Source organism: Netta rufina, assembly GCF_964035555.1.
Source record: "Netta rufina genome assembly, chromosome: 13".
Lineage (NCBI taxonomy): Eukaryota > Metazoa > Chordata > Aves > Anseriformes > Anatidae > Netta > Netta rufina.
Window position 1 is genome coordinate 16,750,205 of NC_140136.1, and position 19,949 is coordinate 16,770,153.

The window sequence follows — 19,949 nt, forward strand, 5'->3', positions numbered from 1 at the left end:
CAGGTGTTTTGCAAACTTTTTGAATCAGGGGTATTAAGATTTAATTAGGAAACCTCCAACAGATTATTACACTAAGTAGAATATATAAAAAGTTGGATATAATCTGTTTTATAAGCATTTTGAGTTTTTTGTTTTTGTTTCTTTTGAACAGTCACACTACCCAAGATGGTATTTAACAGATAAACAATGAGGTGTCATTTAGTGCTATTAATAGCTGTAAAAGGATACGTTAGTCAAACTTCCTACTTCCCATTCTTGCACAGCAGTATTCTATAGAATTTCTCAGCAAAAATCAATGAATGTATTATTGAGTTTTTCTTAGTACATTAAAGAAATCATGAACATGTTAAGAAGCTTAAAGCTTTAGAACCTGTGTCTTGAAATCCTTTGTTTTCCATCTAAGATTTCTTATTAAAATATGAAGCTGCTATCTGTACCTAATGATTTAGATTACTAGCTTCTGAAAAGCCTTTAAAGAAAAACTTGTCAGTTTTTACTTCCTGGTTTTGTGAAAGGTGAGGAAGTTCTACTGTTCTTTCCATGAGTTTTAGCAAGAATAAGCAATTATCCTGTTCTGCATTAACAATATTATTAAATCCATTGATCCACTTAGCAATTCAATAATCTGGATAATCATTTTAAATTTAATCTCTTATTTCAGAAAGAGATGTCTAGGCTTTTCAGGTAATATAGGGATGCCAAATTTTCTTTGATTTACTGATGTAATATGCAAAGGGAAATGAATGTTGATTTTAGAAAACCAAAAGGATTATTTTGCAACCCAAAAATTCCCCTGGGAAAATAATTAGAACTATATGATTTTTTTAAAAGCTGCAGTTGTAGAGCTATTTATATAAATATTTATTTATATTATAAATATATATATATTCATTTTGAATTTAACAATGAAATTACTTTCATATAAAGCATGCTTTATTTGGTTCCCATTTTTAGCTGAAAGGTATACGCAGAATAATCTAGCTTTTTCTTCTAGGTTGCACATTGTCCAGTTTTAATGAATTCAGTGATTAGAAATAATAATAGAAGAGATGATGGATTAGTCATATCAGTGAAAATTGCTGGCACAAATCTAACAAGCGTTAGAATAGTATACATTCTGTGATCTTAGCTAATATTGTGTACATTGGGTAAACATGCACAGACAAAATTGCCACGTAATGTATTTGACTGTTGTGTTGGAAAATATAGGCTTATTTTGTACATCAAAGTGTATATACTCACAGGGTTAAAACGATTTTGTAGTTCTTAACCATATTTTATTCTTTTCTAACTGTAAATGTTAAAATGATTAGTTCAGGGTTTTCCTTGAGTATTCAGTAGTGAAGAAGCTATTTTATTTACAGTACTTTAGGAAATAATCTCCCATTTTACTAGAAGTAGGCCTATGAGTAGAACAAAAGCAGTATTGTGAAAGAAAGTATTAGGGAAAATTGTGCAAGACTGAAATTTACACTGATAAATGTAGCGTAGAGAAGTTGCATATACTGGACCAGATTCAGACAACAGGTCCAGATCTCCTGTGCTGATCTCAAGTGTGAAGGGGCTGTATTAGCATGGAGATAAGGGTGGGATAAGAATTAATATGTTTATTCTCATCAAAAGTCCCAGAGCACAAGGTGTGCTCACAATAGTGTTCCAAGACAAAGCATGGGAGCAAAGCTGTTGGCAGTGGGTATGGCTCATTGTGTTCAGTGGTGTGGGAATTTAGAGTGAAACTACAGCTGTACAATGTTGTCAAGTAATAATAACAAAAAATAAAATAAAATAAATAGAAAGTTCATCAATAAAATCAAAACTGGGGGAAAAAAAAAAAAAAAAGAAAAAAAAACAGTACTGAAAGCTGCTTTGTTCTTTTATCTGTACTTGAATTGTGTGCAGAACAACAGAATCCTCTCTGCCATGCTTCAGGCCTTCAGAAGCACAGCTGATCTTGGTTAGGATTTTTTTCCTCCAAAAACCTATTGCAGGTGATGCTGGAGAATGCCTTTGATTTTTGGAATACCCTTCCCATGGACTGATAGAGTACCTCCTTCTCAGAACATCAAAATGCATGTTGACTTTCTGATGGCATCATTCTTGCAGCATGACGTCTAGCTTTCTTTATGCAGATCTCACTTCTGAAAGTTTCCTCTGCTTCTCAAGCTGTGCTTGTCTTTTTTAAAGTATGTCTTTTTTATTAAAAAGATAAAAAGCTCAGATGAGATAGTGGTTATTTCATATGTAATTAGAGGAGGGATGAAATGCTTGTGCTTTTATGTTTTTTGTTTTTTTTTTTTTAAAGGCAGATTTTAGTTTTTCAGTTCATCTGCAGATGCAACAAAATCCAGAGCTTAGTTCATGTTATGTTATGGAGAAAAGCTCTTACTGTCTTTCTTTCATGGGTTAGCTGGAACTAGACTATGTTCTGCAAACACCTTAGCATTCAAAGGGTGTATTTGTTTTTAACTTAAAGCCAGGAAAGATTTGTTGAAATTGAAAACATTATCTTCATTGCAAAATACAGAACCCAAAATTTCATTTTTCTGTATTTGTCATTAAATTACATGGGAAGCAGAGAACAGTATCATAAAATGTTTGGAAGGCTAGAAAAGAATGTTCAGTTTCAGAAGTAGGAAAAAAAAATCAAGAAGTGAAAGTGAAGTTACCTCAAAAAAGGCAGAAGTCCTTTCTGTACTAATTGTGTTTGGGTATTGAGAAGGAGATGGAATTTTGTGACTCTCTGTTGACTTCCACTATTAAGTGAAAAGGAGCCAGGGATTTTTTATTTATTTTTTTTTTTAATAGAGGCTCTCCTGTAAAGAAGGAGGGCAACAATAGCTAGCTGTCACAACAAGCTGATATATACCTTTGATCAGCCAAATGAATGTTGCAGGCATTTCTTATAGAAAGGAGATTGCTTATCGATCTATATCAAAATATGCATGCTAATCCCAGGCAGCAGAGAGTATTTTCAAGTGGAGTTAATAATCTGATTGCTGTTCTGTCTGGTGCAATTCACTGAACTCGGAGCTCTAATCAGTCTGGGGTCTTGCAGTCAAATGTATTTTGCTGTTTAAATTTGGATTTGTGACATTGATTGAGGAGTCCTTGTAAAGGTGTTGACAAATCAAATTGTTTGTTCCAGTAGTGTTTTGCTAGAGATCAAGTCCAAAGTAATAAGCAGTGAATTTGTTCATTACTAGTAGGGTGAAAGGAATGATAAAATTCACCTGCATCATTATCACAGGCACCGTATCAATAAAAGATATGTTTTGAGTGAAGAAAATGTAGTAGTATTTGTGGGTAAATGTGATGAGTGATGAAAACTAAAATACAATACTGTAATTCAAGAATTATTTAATAATAGCTTGGAGAAAATAATACATTTTTTTAAAGCAGCTTTACAAAACAAGGAGAGGAGATGAGGAAAAACACTTTTTAAAACCTTTTTTTTTGGGGGGGCGGGGGGGAAGGGTAGAGGGGATACAAATGGGTTTCTTGTATTTAAAATTGTTAGTGAAAATACAGTTTGCAATGCAAGTGTTTGACTCAGTCTTACTCATGTGCTGTGGATATTCTCCATAAATGTTAATTTTGGTTTAGGTAAAACATTGAGAAGTGTATACTAAGATGTCTGTAGTGTTTGTTCAAAATGTAAGACTTTACAGAATAGTCATTAAAAAGAGTGTTGAAGTGATTTAAAATGATCTTGTCCCTTTTATTAAGTCTTTAAGTGGCATTCTCAAATAATATATTGATCACTTTGTATATATAGTACTGATTGTGCTTTGTCATTTGATGATTGTCTTCAGCGGTTTTGGTAAGAAGCATGTTTCCCTAAAATAATATTCCCACAGTTACTAGAATGCTTCATACCTTTGAAAAACTGGAATTTCCTTGGGAAGCCTTTTAAATGTTTCACACCTTCCATATGTATGTGACAAACGCCTGAATACTTTGGTTACTCTGATTCTTATTTTTGGGTAATGAATTTTGTTTGCATTTGATTCTTACATTCATTTTGTTCTATGTTGCATACCAAACAGGTGAATCTGATCAGGGCAGTAAAATTATTGTTCCTGAGCTTAATCAGCAGAACTCATGAGTATGAGAATAGCTTCCCATCTCCTGTGTTTGTCCCAATCAATTGTAATACCTCGTGCATGAAAATTGAGTTTGTGTCTTGCTACTTAAGTCTTAGCAAAAAGATCATTGACCACTTCTGTTTGTTTGTTTTCATAAAGTTGTCAAATCTGGAGTGATCCAAAAGCAGTAAAGTAATAACTCTCACTACACTGAATTGCTTGACCATTGTCTGAAAATCCTGGCACGTGTGCACTTAACTCTTTGTTATGCACACATCCTTAGAGTCTTGCTATGCTTTTGTGGTTTAATTGTGTAGAGCATGGCTCTATCTCAGTGCCTCATAAATGAAATGCATGATGTGCAGCAGATTTACAGGAATTTCTTTCTAGTACTGTCTAGACAAAAAAAATAGTATCACTTTTTAACAGTAAAATAAAACATGCATAAGTGTTAGAGAAATTTTTTCCCAAAGGAAAGAGAGAGATGCAGATTTTGGTAGAAAAAAAGTCAGAAAGTAGCTTTGTAAATTTTTTCATTTGAGATTAGAATAGAACATCATCATATAGACGCTTGAGTAACTTGCTAAAACTTACTGAAAGAATTTTTATGGGATTCTTTTTTGGTGTCATGTCATCATTATCAAATTTTTTTCTTAATTCTTTTAAAATAAATTTTAGAAACAGACTTGTTCAGAAAAGTGTGATAGTTTTGGAGCGTTGAGATTTATCCATATTCTGTAACAGAAATATGTCAAAAAAAAAAATTGAATTTTATTTATTATATAAGGATAAAATTCAAGGTAAGGAAGATTGGCCATCCCAGTCTCAGAGTCCATCCAAGTTCTAAATTTCCTTTTATTATCTGAAGACAGTGTCTTAGGAACGAAGAGAGTATCCTAGGAAATGCTTTTTTAAATGTCTACTTTTTTCTGCTGCAAAACAAAAGGTTGTAATAGGAAATGGTATGGCAAACAACAAAAACACAAAGTACTGGAGTTAGTCATGGATTCTGTTTTTTGCTTTTTATAATTCTTCCCTTAATTGGGCTTTGAGTTCTTTTTGTATTTGTGCTTTCTTCCTGCTGCGTGTTGATTTAATGACTAGCCAAATGTTATTAAACATTTTTCCTTTTGCAATATGATTATGTTCTCAGTTTGATAGACTGACCTTTTTCCTTTTTTTCCTCTTGACATGCATGTAATTCATCTCATCAAACATATTTCTTCTGATGGTATGCTATTCTTTCTGTTCCCCCATTTAATTTCAGTGTCTAGGGCCCCCTTCTGTTTCAGAGAAAGCCAGTGAAATGTCTAAGATTGTGCAGTCTGAAAGCATTTTTTCTTTATAGTGGTAACTTTTTTCCTTTGTAGCTGAAATGTTTCTCTTTTCTTACGGGAAGATCTCCTAGATTCACTGTCATGGATAATTTTGCTTTCTTTTTGTTTCCTCAAGTAGTCCCTCTCTCCCACCCACATACCCCTTGGGTTTTTTTTTCTTTTTTTTGCAAGAGTTTTGTGTCTGAGAACCATGCCACATCCCACACAATCCTTTATGAAAAAGAAAAAATGTAAACTATATAACCCTTCCAGAACATGTTTTGAAACCACAGCAGCCATCTGGTTTTCCAGAAGGCCTGCTGTTCTTTTCATGTTTGGAGAAATAGTTTGATAACAAACTTGTCTAATAAATATAGAGCTGAAAGACAACAAATAAGTGTTCGCTGTCTCCTGACATTTTTGATGTTTTCCTAATTTATAACATTAAAAATGGTTAAAACAGATGGGGTTTAATATATTCTCCTGTACAAACACATGGCTTAAGTTGTGTACAATATCAGTGTGTTGGATTATGCATACTCTATCAGATTTCACTTCATCCGTTTATTCTGAGTTTCTCTACAAGAACAATATTTAATTACTAGCAAACATTTTTTGTAAAGGTAATCTCTTAATAGTCATAAACCAACCTAAATTTGCACGTAATATAGCATAATCTTTAATCATCTTTATAAACAGATTGCTTTGTTTTGTGATTGGATTAATCCTAGAAGATAACTTTGCTGGTCAAGTTGCAAATATTTATTTGACCATCTTTTCTGTTAACTGTATTTTAGGAATTTTTTTAACCCAACATTGCCTGATCTGATTAAATGCTTAGCTGAAACATGTTTTGAAATAGTAAAGTATGAGTTTGAAAGCACTTATCCATGTCACTGGGGAGTAGGAATATGTTAAAGCATGTGAATTAGTTCACAAAACTAAGTTAGTGCAAATTCCAGGTGTGCCTGTGCAACTTATTGTTCTCACTTTACCTCATTGAATGCATAGCTTTCCTTGTACCGCCCCAACAAACGTTGGATTGAGCAGAGTTGTCACTTTGTCTGAATGAAGCTTGGTGTCAGAGATGGAAAAGAGTGGATGTTATGAAACCTAGTTCAAGCAAATAATTTATTCAAGTCATTATACTAACTGGACTCACCTATATTTTTATGGGAATTTCCACCTGTATAACAGAGTAACATATTGTTGGAGAACTGTCAAGATGTGTAATGGTTCTAAGCAAATTTTAAGATCAGCGGTGGAACAGAAGAGAAGGTGTCTGTGTCTCCCTACTGCACTTATATTGAAACATGGGTAGATGCTCATCTGATTTAGAAATACCTGTACAGAGTCATACTGTAGCTTATTTTGTTTTTGCACAGGAAAAATAAAAAGAGAATATAATCAAATTCAACCTATTTTTGAGTTTCTTTAACCATGGTATACATTTTAAATGACTGCTTCTTTCCATAAGGTGATCTGTTAAGCTCTGTAAATATATTTTTCTACTTTAGAGGGGTGGATACACCCCTAGAGTGCTGAAGATTCTGGCTCTGACCCAGCAAGACACTTAAGTCACCTGTTTAACTGCTTGTACATTTAATGTTAGTGAAGTACTGAAGAGGTTTGTGATCACAGCAGTCAGCGTGTATTGAAATCATGAAAAGGTTTGTGCAGTCTAAATTAAGAATTAATCCAGCGAGATTTTTCAGGAAGATGAGTTCTGGATCAGCTTTGCAAAATTTGGGAATATATAAAATTTCTGTTTTCCACCTGACTCATTTTGCTTTAAAAGGTTTTAAAACAATTTTCTATCATAAATTCAGCAGTTTGACTCTTCGGTGTGCTAACAAAAATATTCAAATAAGCTACTAATTTGCTTTCTACCAAAATATATTTCTTTGCAAACTCTTGACTTTGTAACATATAGTTCTTTCTTGTAATTAGATATTGAATCTCCTATTCTCCTTGACTTAATTGTTGGATTGTGAGGCTGTTTATGCCGGCATTTTCACATTATCTAGCTTGTTGTCCACATGGCTATTCACTATACTGTATATTAAATTTGCTTAATTTGGTTTATTTTACAGAGTTAAATGGCTTTTATACACATAAATATTACATTTCTTCCAGTATCCTCAAACATCTATTACTGATATTTTGTTATTTAGATGATGATTAAAGTGAGAATTTGGTCTGTATATAGCCTAAAAGTGACAGATTTTATAGAACTTCTATACTTCTTTATCTTAAATTGGTCTCATGTAATAACTTTGAATGTAACAAAATGCCTTTCAGGCATTTAACATCTGTGATTGTACTTGCTGCTTTCTTTTGTCATCCACTTTGTTTTTATGTAAAGCTTCTCTGGAAGGCCTGATTTAAGGAAAGTGTTTAAATATATCTGTAAATCTTATCTATAAAATAATTCTAAAGGAAATGTTTTTTGTGGGTGTATGGATGGCTTTTGTACAAAAAATGCATCAAGATTGTTAAATTGAGCAGTAGCCACCTCATGTAGTTTACCATGCCTGTCAGGATTGTTTGAGACTTGGAATCAGTGCTGGTATAACCACTGCCACAAAGCGTCCAATTCTGGGAGGTTGAAGAGGAACCTTCCAACTGACACACTTACTGTGCTTGAGTATTTTGCTCATCTGTGGCTGTCGTATGATGGACAGAATTGATATATATGAAGTCTAAGGTGCCTGCTTTTTGCCAGTAGATTTTGCAGGATTTATGCAAGATGTAGGTCATATCAGAATTTATTTATTCTTATGCAATTGGTGCACAACTTGTTAAAACTTAGATATGCTTAGGCGTGTTTTAAAAAGATGTGTCGCTTCTAGGAACTCGTCCCTCAGCCAGTACCCATGCTAAATTCTGGTAGGTATCAAAAGGAAGCATCTCAGAAACTGCTCATTTTGCAATTTCTAATTACTTTCTTACCTCTAGTACTATGTGCAGTTCTGGGCACCACAGTACAAAAAGGATGCAAAACTGTTGGAGAGTGTCCAGAGAAGGGTGACGAAGATGGTGAAGGGACTGGAGGGGAAGACGTATGAGGAGTGGCTGGGAAGGCATATGAACTGGGCCTGTTCAGCCTGGAAAAGGAGACTGAGGGGAGATCTCATCACAGTCTACAGCTTCCTCACAAGAGGGAATGGAGGGGCAGGCGCTGACCTATTCTCCTTAATCACCAGTGATAGGACCTGCAGGAATGATGTCAAGCTGAGGCAGGGGACGTTTAGGCTAGACATCAGGAAGAGGCTCTTTCACTGAGAGGTTGGTCACACACTAGAACATGCTCCCCAGGGAAGTAGTCACTGCATCAAGCCTGTAAGAATTTTGGAAGCATTTGGACTGTGCACTTAGTCACATGGTCTAAAATTTTGGGTAGACCTGTGTGGTGTCAGGAGTTGGATTTGATCCTTATGGGTCCCTTCCAACTTGGGATGTTCTCTGATTCTCTTTTCTGCTCGACTCTGGGGAAAAAAAAAAATGCATGTTATTTAAATTGTACTTTGGGACTATGTGAAACTGTGCGACCTGTGAAACCTTGTTTTTCTAATTCGCCTATTGATCTTAACTGTAACATTAAGCTTTAGATGTTACATGATTGGAAAAGTATCTCTATTCTCATCAGAATCTGTGAACTGGTGTTCAATTTTTCATTCTGAATGTTCAGGAACAGGTATTGCTTTCATAGGATTTCATTGTAATGGAGTTTTTAATTTTATGGGTAGTTCTTTCCTCTTGTGTTTTTGAAATATTGTCAACTGCATGGCCCATAGGATGCTTAAAGTTATGATGTGGATGAGGGTTTTGTTAGGTCCATGTTTGTTCCATTTGTACTTAATGTGACCATATCTGTTGTGTGCATGAAGGTCTGTTCTTTGTGTTCTTTGCACCTTTTATTTGCTTTTTGTCTGTGGGAAAATGTGTAATTATCTGTCCTGAATTAGCATAAAGAATATATTATTTTCTGAGCATTGTAGCTTTTATTTTAAATTATTCTTCAAGTTTTCATAGGGTCCATTGAAACAAAGAATGAATGTTTTTCTCAAATCTTACTCTTCAGTTTCAGTTGAGTACAAAAATGTAACTGTTCTTAAATGTTGTATGTGAAACAACAAATCTATAAGCTATAGGCTGGCTCAACTAGGTTTTACATTATAGACCACCAGCAAATGTAATTGTATTCTGTACATTTGATGAAAAGTACAATATATATCCTCTCAGTAAGGGTTCTTTATTATAAAAGGGCTAGGTATTGCTTGGGTATTAACTATACTGTACTAAAACCCATAAACACCTTTTTACGCATAGAGTGCACACTTCAATGCAACAATCAAATGCTTTTCTATAAATAACAAACTTATGGAAAAAGAGGCCTTTGATTGCTTTCCAAGAATGCATTGAAACCTTAGAGGGACTTTATTTGATTCCAGGAGTTGAGTGCTAGTTGGTGTGTATCAATATCAGATTTCTCATAATTATTGTAAAATAAGCTTCTATTTTAGCATCACAATCTGCACTGGTTGCAAATGTGAGTTTATAATACTGGTAAATTTAAATTATTTTCAGGTAAGGCTGTGAATTCTTTAACATCTCTTTGTACACAACAGACAGTTGTTGTTTGTTTGTTTGTTTCTGGGAAAGTAAATACCTACTAAACACACAACTGAAGGGTGGAGGGTGAGGGGCAGCTTTCCTCTGGTGGTTCCTTGAAGTTGCAGCTGAGTCAGACAAGTGATCGCTGTGAAAAAAGCCCATTTTTGTTTTATGTCTGGAACAGGTGAAGCCTAAATGCTAAATGCACGTTTGGTTGAATGTTAGATGGTAGCTGCTGGTGACATCAATCATTTAATTTCATTGTCAGTCTGAGTAAACAGCAGTTGTTTTGTCTAAAGGTGGGACTGAGTTATGGGTGGCCTAACTGCACGGCAGATGGAATGTGGTTGCCTCTATGTATGAATACTATCATCTAGCTATTAACATACATGGTACAGATGGTAATTTGTAACTGAGTACATAAAGCTGAAAACTACAGTGAAGTAGTGTAATTCATGAAGAACAATTTGCTTGCTTTGCAGTGCATTATGTATGCTCTTCATATTTATATGAATGAATGAAAGGTAGCTAGCAATTATAGGTTTCCTCCTATGAATTCTTACTTATGCCCCAATTCTAAAACTAAACCAAAACAGTCTAATTATTGTAGATGTAGAAATCTTTTAGGTAGTAAAATCTGAACTACTTATTTATCCTTGAGAGCTCACCTTTTTGAAAGAGCATCTGTTTTTCATTGAAAGTGTATTTTTGCCAAACTGTACATCTGGGAAGCTTGAGGCACGAGGAAGTTAACAACTTGCACAAAATGACAGCTTGACTTCGATCAGGAGTCTTGATTTCATAGTCTTGGTGGTTTGCTCTGCTGAGTCAATCACCCTGCTTGCTTCTGGTTTTGTAAAGCATATTGTTAAGAAGTACATTGTTTTGTCTACTATTCTTATTAATATTCTCATTAATGTTACCACTGGTTGGAAGAACTGGTCTCGCTAACTGATTTGTGTTTTTGTGGAAACATACTGGCTTCCATATACTTTTGGCAGGATACAGGAAAGCCTTTGTGGTTTTCCAGCAGCTGATCTAGAGGGTGAAAGAAGCATTAGTTTTTCAGCCTTTTCCCAGAGGAGTGCCTTGGAACATGGAAGCTGTGGGATTCCAGTTTTCTGTTTTCAGGATTTGTTGGGTCCTTTCTTAAGCGTGTTATAGGCTTGTGGGGATGTATAGCTGTATCGCTACTTGAGAATGTGCAATTATTAAATAATTAAATAAACTATAAATATATAAAATATAAATTATTAAATAAATTAAATAACAATTAGCTTTTTGAAAGCCCTATAGGCAGTCATTCTAAAGAGCTAACTCCCCAGGGGATGACAGATGTTGTGGTCAAAAATAGAATCAAATTGTTTTATTATTACTACAGTGTTTTCACTTCTATTTTTTTTAATGACTTCATTTGCAAAGAGCCAACCCTGTTCTTTTATTCTTTTACTTACCAACGTTTATTTTAGTACAGTAATCCATTCCTGAGAAAATTGTGTTTTTTGCTTGTTTGTTGTTGGTGGTGGTAGTGGTGGTGTTTTGTTTTGTTTTGTTTTTTTCTTAAGGATTTTGTAGTTTCAGCAACATTGCTAAGTCTGACACTTCTATTCAGGTGTTTGAATAGATGTTTCATTTGCAGAGGACACTGGGTTATAGTACAACTTTGCCCAAATCATTTTCTCTGTCTCAGTTCTATATTTAGAAAATTATATTTCTTTTCACTAACTTCTATCTGATACGCTGAGATTATAAACCCTTTCAATCATAATAATCTTTTATATGAACTCCATTTTGCTCTCAGGTCTGTGGACTTTCACAGAAACATTTTCCTCCTAAGCCATGCTGATAAGGCCTCAGCACCTGAATGCTTGGTTAGATCTTGTACTGAAGTAAATTGCAAGTTGTGTGTGTGCTGTATGAGGAGGCAGCTGAGGAAAAAAAGAGCTTTTTTGTCAAAGGAGCTTACATTCATTACCCTGAAGGACAACAAAAGAAATCTGAAAATTCAAAACAAAAGTGAAAATAGCTGGTTGATAGATAAATATCAAAAATAATCCTTCAGAAAAAAATATAGGGGGGTTAAGTATTCCCTCTCAAATATCCCACAGTATTTAGAAAGCAAATAGAATTTTTAATAAACATGAGTATATCTAGTTATGTTTCTTCCTTGATGAGTGGGTGGAATCATGCACATGTAGACAAAAGCACACAAGCATATGACAAAGATGACACAAAATGTAAATGTGAATTTAGCTTTTGTATTTGTTTCTAGTAATGGTAAGATTTGTTATTTTTCATAGGCTGGCATAAACATAATTTGATGCAATCAAGTTAGGGAGGAGCTTGCTGATTTTCAGTTTTATGCTACTGTAAATATTTAATCAAGTTTTAAACATTAAAGGAGCACTTCGGCTTTTCTTGTACTGTTTTCCCAGTAGAGTTGTAGATCTTATTAAAAACATTCATTATGTTGGTAGAGCACTTCTAAATGAATCAAGCCTAATACCCTGGTTCTTCACCTCTGAAAGAATGGGTTCAAAAGTCTAGTTCAGGTCACAAGTTAAATTAGCTTGATAACCCTAGCATAGCCCCTTGTGGATGGACATACTGCTGCTTGCAATTCCCACCCCCTTCCAAAAACCAAGTCATTGTTTTCATCTTTACCTACCACTTAAAGACATAGAACTTATAATATGAAGGCATGTTTTGACATTAAATATAATTTTGTGATTGGATGTACTGTCTTAAGTGGTGTTAAAGATCCAATTTTTATAAAGTGTTTTTTAAAAGCAAATTACAGAAACATTTGACTTTTTTTTTTTTTTTTTTGCTAATTCCTATAAAGAGCCATCCATATTCTGCTTATAGCCTTATTTATTTTGATAACATTCTGAGTCTTTTATAGAAAACTGCAAATCTATTCAGTCTAATGATAGCATATCATTTTTTTCACTTTTGGTTAAGTTTCCAATACTTCTGAGTAGGTAAGCTTCAATTATTTAAATGTAAATAAAAATGAAGTCTTGAATATGCAGAAAGATCTAACAATATGTTGCTTTTATTTTTTTGCTATTATTGTGTCCATATTTTTAAATGGACAAAAGTTATCCGGAAGAGTAACTGTAGTAATTAATAAGTTTGAAAACCTCAGCAAGGTTTTTTTTTCCTATGTTAGCAGTTGACTCTAAATGCATTCTTTGGATTCTTAATCTTCTCATTCCTGTACTGTATCCCTACTGCTGTTTGAAGCCTCTGCTCAGTTTTGTCATTCTCCCTCTGATTACAAAGGCAATATATTTTTATTAGGCATAAGTGAATGTATATATATATAGGTGTATTTTGGGTGGTTGTTTCCAGAATACCTTTTCATAGATACATTTTCACAAGTACACACACCTACAAGTGTATAAATCCTTCATATGGGTTCTAATAGTAAAAAATGCTGCCCAGCAAACCTCCTCCTGCCTGTCCTTGGTACAGTACAGCATGCCCTGTTTCATGTCATTTCACATACTGTTACAAGCATCATTTTTCTGGTTCGTAGCCTCAATGATATGCTTGCCTGCAGTTCTAATTAACTGTACTCACACACTAACTGTTGGGTTCAACAGAAATGAATTCTTTTCCCTTTGAAGGACCCCTTTAATTTATTATTTATTTATTTTTTGCTGGACCAATGGTTTCAATGGATGACATTTGTCATCCCTGCCTTTACTGGGGAATGGTGATGTCCAGCTTGGATGATGCAAAATTGATGTCAATAACCTCCTTGGCCATTTTTGCTTAATTCCTCTTTTTGTGCCTTTTGTTTTTCTCACAAAAATCTCCAAGTATTAGCTGATTTTGTCCAACTTTCCTTCTACCTGTAGGAAAAAAAAAAAGCTTTTGCTGCTATTATGAGGGACAGTCAAAAGTATGTTCCTAGTCAGAAATTAAATGGTAGATATAGACAATGGGGAGGACTCATTTCAGTTAGCTGTATTGGAAAGAAAATAAACACTTCTGTCTCTGGCCCACTAAATAGGACCATGGAACTGTCTCTGACAATTACATTTTGAAATAAATTTTAATGGTCACCCTGTTACCTTTTGCTCTGTTATCCAAAGTACCCACCTGTCACTCTGAAGTTAAAAAGCTTTCACAAGAAGGGGAGCTCTCCTTGCTTGTTTGTACAGTACATGTGATTTTGTGCTTGTAGATTCTACTGCAGTGCTTCATGCTATTTTGTATGACTTATTTTGCAGCGATTTATAATTAATCATAAATGTGATTTATTTGTGTGGAGTCCTGGCCTTAGTATATAGTCATGGGCTCAAGAGAAAAATCATCTGGAGGAAACGTAGATATACTTAGAAAATTGTATCAATAACAGAAAATTAAAATAGTTTTTACATTTGCAGCTTATTTTTTAACTTTGTTTGAAGTTCTTAATCTTTATGCCAATTAAATAAAGTTAACTTTTTCCTTTTCAAATGTGTAACTCTTGAAAGAATGCAGAAGAAATAAATGGTGTATATTTATTCTGTACTGTAAGACACAACAGGATCTAGTTATACTTACAGCCAATAAATAATGCAAGTCAACCCTGTTTGACTAGAAAGAATTTGGGAAACCACAAAGAATCTTACTTCATTATTTTTCATATTGATTTGTCATTCAGAAAATATGTCATTCAGTTCTGGTTAAATTGATCTGAAACATTCATTAATATAGGTGATATATTCCAACTTTTTGCTGCTGTTGTTTCATACCTTTAATATATCAAATTAAGCAATGCAGAAAAAAAACTACTTGTACTGAATTTTGTTCTGAAAATAGGACTGAAGATCTAAGGTGATGGGTAGATACAAGTCAGTAGTCTGTATGAGGCTTGCTCCTAGTTAGGTCAGATATAGTTGACATCTTCTATGTATAAAATGGATTAACCACTATTTACCAACATGGGACAAAATTTATTCACAATTATGTCCAGAGAATTAGTGAACCCAAAGTGCAGAGAGGTGCTAGGTTGGAAGGGGATATTTATTCTGACACCTTTTAATATCCCACATACATTTATTCCTTATACTGTTACTTATCTGTATCATTTGTCCCAGTTAGATCTTGTGTCTATTCTACACAGTTGAGAATCTTCACATACTCCTTCCTTTTAGAGTTGGGAGCAATTCTGAAACTCATTATCAGAAATCAAATTTATTTCTCTGTCCTTTCACTAAGCTTATCCTCTGCTCTTATCTTTCTTCAAATAAAAAATCCAAAAACTCATGCCGGCCTGAAATGCAAAATGCTTGGCTCTTTCACAATAAGAGGGTGAAAGTCTAATGTTTCATATGATTTGTTTTATTTCTTTTTTTTTTTTTTTTTTTTTTAATGGTAATTTAGACCTTTTTTGTTTTTGGTTTTATTTTATTTTATTTTATTTTTAAGATATTATAAAGCTGCATTATTCACTTACTTTTATCCCCACAAGAAGTTTTCTAAATTAAATGACACAAAAATACTTGGCAGAAAATCACAGTAAGTTCTGTGAAATATGTGGTATTGAAATATTATATAAAACTATGTTTATATGCTCTCCAGCATGCCTGTATTTGAGGGATACATTCCTGGAAAAAGGGATTCTTTGGACACCTGTTTCCAGAGTCTACTTTTATATGAAGTTTGCCTATTCAGTTCTGTAGGTGGCTTTGTTTTTTGCTGAACATAAACTGAAGCAAACCTGAGAAACTGTGAAATATTCTTAACTATCAGTCTTTGAAGAGTTCTGTGCTAGCTCTGAACATGAGCTCTTTCTTAATGTTTGAAGGAAAAAGAAGTACAATGAAAGTGAAGACAAGTAGTATTAACCACTAAGGTTAATATACTAATAAAATAATGACATTAGCCTTACTTTTCTTGATTGTAGCTTTATGGTTGAAGCATCGGTGGTAGAACACAGAGATCCCATAACTGGGATTCTTCAGGTCTTAATGACTCCTTTTGGGATGGGAGAGATGGAAACCGAGGTGGGAGGAGAATTCTTATATCAGCCCCAGGCAGGTCATTGTTATCAGTTGAAGTGCAAAGTATGTGTAAGGCAATTTTTATTATTCTTTACTATTCTTAGTAATCAGAGTTAGTGTTTGTTTAAGAGTTAAGAACCATATCTTATCCATATTCAGTAGCATGTTAAGTGCCATTACACTCAAACATTTCTCTTCGTTCATTGTTATATACATCTCAGACTGCAGCTACACCAAGCTGCTTCTTCTAATGGCTGCATTGTGGACTTAGTTGTAATTTATAAACAGTTCTTCACTTCGCTCAGTTTGATGCATTCAGGAAGACTAAGTAAGAAAAGCACTACAAAGCACTATGAATATCTTAACTGTACTCGAGTATCTACAGAACCTAAATTTTGGACTGAGAGGGTTACTATACACGGCATTCTGGACCATATTTTAATCTGTTTTAACAGGTCTTTCATACTGCCTGCATAATGTCAAAATTTGCAGATGTTTCATTGTACTTCATGACATCTGGGCCTAAGAAGCAATCAGACATCATAGTTCATGTTCATATTCCAAACTTCATCAGACATGGAGATGAACTAGATATGCCTGGTAGAATTCCTCACACTTCTGCCAGCTAAGACCTGGAAGGAAGAAAACACTCAGAAATTTTAAAATCTTTCTGATGTTCATCAACTACAGCTACAGTAAGACTGAAAGCAAGGTGTTCTATCCAATAATATATAGTAACTTATTAAATTTAATTTAAATAAATTTTATTATCTGTAGGAATGTGTATACATTAGGCACAGGCTTAAATTCAGTATAAATACTTACACCAGATAAGTATTTTTTATATTGCCAGTATGGACAGTAAACCATGGAACTACCCCTGACAGTGACATTTTGTGATAAATTGTAATGATTACCAGCATCACCCTGTTACCTTTTACTCTGTTATCTGCAATTTCCAATATTGGATATTGCCAAGGTAGACAGGGAGTAATCAGTTATAGCAAGATAAAAGAAGAAAGAGGAATAAGTGGTCTGACAAAATAATGTCGCTGTTTAGGTTACTATGGCAAAAATAAGCATAATTTGTTCATAATTTGTTGCATTTTCATTGTTATACGAAGATGTAAAAATGTATTTAATGTTGACTAAAAAGATGTTACTGTATCAGTGTTGATTTTTTTTTGCATTTTAATGATTACAAAAAAAAAAAATCACTTAAAATTGCTTATACCTGAACAGTGACTGTGTTTCCTAATTATTTTTCTATATAATACTGCACAGTATTGGAATTGAATAGTTGTCATGTTTTAAGTATGAATGCACTATTGAATGCACTACTATAATGATATCTAGTGTTTTACGTTTTCCAAAGGCAAAGTACTGTTACAAAACTTCTATTTTAAATGTTTGTATCTTTAGTATCAAACGTAATTTAAAAAACAACCTTTTTTAATGTGTCCACTTCTGTTAATTCACAACATTGATACATAATGTCTATGTAAGTCATAAGTCTTGTTTTCAGAATAGAACCAGCTATTTTTAAGAACATCTAATGGTATCTAGAGAAAATCAAACATCTTGTCATTCTCTTATCCACTGTTATTAATAGTTGTAATTGGCACACCGTCTTTCTGGATTTACCTTGTATCAATGAGTTAAGCTGAGGTCAGGATGGAGAATTCAGACCTTTGAAACCTCTGGAAACCCACTTCGTGGAGGCTTTCTGCAGTGACTTTTTGCTGCATGAGAATGAACCCCCATGTATCTATGTGTTCTTGTCACTAAAGGATTGACATCACTCCTAGAGTTGTTAGGTGTTGCTAATGTTTCAGGCTACTTAAAAAATACTGCAAACACCTATGCAGTAGGTCAAAGACTTTGAGCTCTTTCAGTGTGCAGTAGATGAATGGAAAGTATACAGCAAAGTCAGTCCAGTACTCCCTAACTGGACGTTGCTGGGGTCTGTTGATATTTTAGTTCCTGTTGACTAAAACCAAAGAGTGAAGAGCTAAAAGGTATTTCATGCACTTCCTGCTTATCATGTGATAAATTTAGCAGGAGTCTTAAAATGGGGAGATACTGTTAGATTCTGTCTGTTCTGGAGAAAATTATTTTTACTGAGCTTTTAATGAACACCCTTTTACCTCTGTAGTATGTACATATTCCTTTTTTCAATCTGAATGAAACGATCAACAGTTTTGTCTATTACACAGTACGAAAAGAATGTATACTTAAGACAACTAGGTAAAATACATCATCAGCCCTTCAACATTACCTTTAGATTACCTTTATTCTGCATGATTCTGATTTGTGTGCATGTATACATGTATATAATTTGTGTATAAAGGACGTTTATACATGCTTATAAGTGTGTAGAGGACTTTTAGTTGTTGGAAAAAGTTTTCTGCTGATTTTCAAGATTTTAGGAATTATCTATAAAACCAGTCATAGCCAAGTAAAACCTGTGGAGAACATTTCCCCACATCAGAAAGCTTTCATAAAGAAGATATTTCAAATACACTTTGAAATGAAATAATTAAAATGCATCTCTCTTCATTCTGCTGCCATTTTATTTTAAATCAAAGAATGTCATATTGACACTTGATGATTTTTTTTTAATAATCTACCATTTATAATGACCATGCTTAATTACTCTAATTTAAAAAGGCGCTATCTGATTGCCTGCATGCATGTAACAAAAAACATAATTGTCTTGTGCAAACCACTGAATAGACTTAGGAATCTTCAATAACAAAATTACATTAATAGCATATGCTATTAAAGATGATTGATGGCAAAATTGGAAGCATACTGGTTTTACACCACACAAAAGCGAACGGTGCTTTGAAGATGGTTCTGAGAGTGTCAACAACAGTACAGAGAAGAAAAATAGTGTAATACTAAAAGTCCCACTTTACGAAAAGAAATGGTTGTAGTAGTGGGGTAAATGAAGTTTTATTTTACTTGAGATGGCAATATTTGTCTATTTTTCTGAGTCTCTTGCAATTATATTTTTCAATATATATTGTTTAAACCTGTTCAAACACTACTTTATCACAAAGAATAAGAAACTTAGTTTATAGCCAGATTTTCCTTCTAGTTATCATCAGTTCCCAAAATCCTATAGCTAAAGTGCTCTGATATACATTGACAAACAAAAACCAAAGCCAGATGTTAAGACAAAAACAAAACACATCAACAAAACAAATAAACAAAAACTAAACCTTCAGTTCCATATTAGCTCTCAGTTGGTTTAATTCAGTTCTTACTGTGAGTATGAGTTCCACTAGTCACTAATCCATTTGCAAAATTCTTTATTTGAAAGCCAAATTCTCTATTTTGAAGAAATCAAAACCCCTTACAAGAATTAATATGGGGAATGTGAAGTAGAACATAATATTCCTAATGTGCAAGCTGGTTTAAGAATAGCTTCTGTGTTTATTAGTTGTAACATGAAGAGTTCTTAAGACTCCAAGGTTTTACAGCATGCACATTTTTAATACATGTACCAACTCTTTAAGGACATAAATAAAAATTATATCTACCCTACTGTAGTTTCATATTTTTCCCTCCCCCCCCCCCCCCTTTTTTTTTTAAGTAGTGCTTTAGAAAGGAAGGACTTCCATGTCCTTCTGTGATTTACAGTGCGTTCTGTAAAGGATATTTGATATCCATTCTTTCTCTAAACATTAGGCTGTTTTCAGTCTATATTCATATCTAAAGGAGCTCTTGGAAATGGAGATGCCTTATTCATTAGGTGCCTTACCTCCTTTTTTTAATCACTGTGCTTAGTAACAATGTAGTCAGGAACACCGCAATTCTCCAACGAGCTTCTCTACTATTTCAATAATTGTAATAATCCTTGCATCATCCATTCTGCAGGTGGATAATTATCATGAAGCTTATGTGACTAATCTTTTGTTACT